General features: G+C 43.3%; 1 non-coding gene across 1 annotated transcript; it reads left to right on the top strand.

Annotated features, from left to right (window-relative positions):
- The first annotated feature begins 784 nt into the window (after positions 1–784).
- Positions 785–892, top strand: LOC112799130 (small nucleolar RNA R71). The gene has a single exon (XR_003200709.1). It is a non-coding gene; the product is annotated as a small nucleolar RNA R71 (small nucleolar RNA).
- Positions 893–1,246: the final 354 nt, after the last annotated feature.

Below are 1,246 nucleotides of genomic sequence, written 5' to 3'. Positions count from 1 at the left end.
TCATAAAAGCTTGTAGAGCAGAGGTGAAACCATTCAGACTGGCGTTAATACTGTTCACGATGGTATTTTCCATGGCCAGTTGTCTTTTCTCAAAAGCTTCTAATAATTCTTCATTAAAAGATACAGAAGAATGAGTAAATTGAGAGGTTTGCTGCTGATTATTCGGTGGTCCTTGGTTTTGCCTCAAGTGAGGTGCTCGGTATGGTTGATTTTGCTACCTGTTGTTGTAATTATTCCACCTCTGATTTCCCTGATTATCTCTGCCTCCCCTATTATTGTTATCCCTCCAATTCTGGTTTGAATTGTCCTGTCATCCATGGTTATTATTTCCACTTTGATTGGACCCTTGGTTGGGGCGGTCATAGAAGTTGTGAGTGGATGCCACCATGTTGTCTTCTTGTTGGAGCTGCGGGCATTCATCAGTGTAATGGCTGTAATCAGCACAAATTCCGCAAATTCTTTGTGGAGCTAGTTGTTGGTTTTGCTGCGGTTGAGTTTGCTGAGCTTGTTGATTTAACTGCATTTGCTTCAGCAGGTTGGTCATTTCACAGATGCTTCGATTTAGAGCAGCAGTCTCTATGCCAGAAGATACTTCTGGAATGGGCCTTGAACGGCCTTGCTTCTGTCTGTGGTTCCGAGTAGATTCAGCTAAATCACTGATCAATTGCCAAGCTTCATCAGTGGTCTTGTACTTTTTCATAGACCCATTGCTGGCACTTTCCAATGTGGTCTTATCTTGGGGTCTCATACCTTGTGTGACATAGCTGAGTAGCATGATCTTGTCAATCATATGGTGGGGGCATGCTTCCAGAAGATTATTGAAGCGCTCCCAGTATTCAAAGAGAGTCTCATTGTCATCCTGAACAATTGTAGAGATATCCTTCCTCAGTTTATCAGTAACTTTAGATGGGAAGAATTTCTCCAGGAACTCCTTTATGAGTTTATCCCAGTTGGATACGTTTGCTAGAGGTTGAGTGTAGTACCACTCTCTTGCTTTTCCCTCAAGAGAGAACGGAAAAGCTTTCAGCAGAATTGAAGTTTCATCAGCGCCATCACGCCTGACAATAGAACAGGCTGCCTGGAAATCTCTCAAGTGCTTGATAGGCTCTTGAGCAGGTAGGCCATGAAACTTCGGCATCAAATTTAGCAGTGCGGTCTTTATTTCAAAATCCGTAGCTACCGCTGGATGATGCGCTTGAAACGGTTGCAGTGTAAAATCAGGAGCTCCTTCCTCCTGAATGGTAAT

Source organism: Arachis hypogaea, chromosome 4 (genome assembly GCF_003086295.3).
Source record: "Arachis hypogaea cultivar Tifrunner chromosome 4, arahy.Tifrunner.gnm2.J5K5, whole genome shotgun sequence".
Taxonomy (NCBI): Eukaryota; Viridiplantae; Streptophyta; class Magnoliopsida; order Fabales; family Fabaceae; genus Arachis; species Arachis hypogaea.
This window is presented reverse-complemented; position numbering and strand designations above follow the sequence as displayed.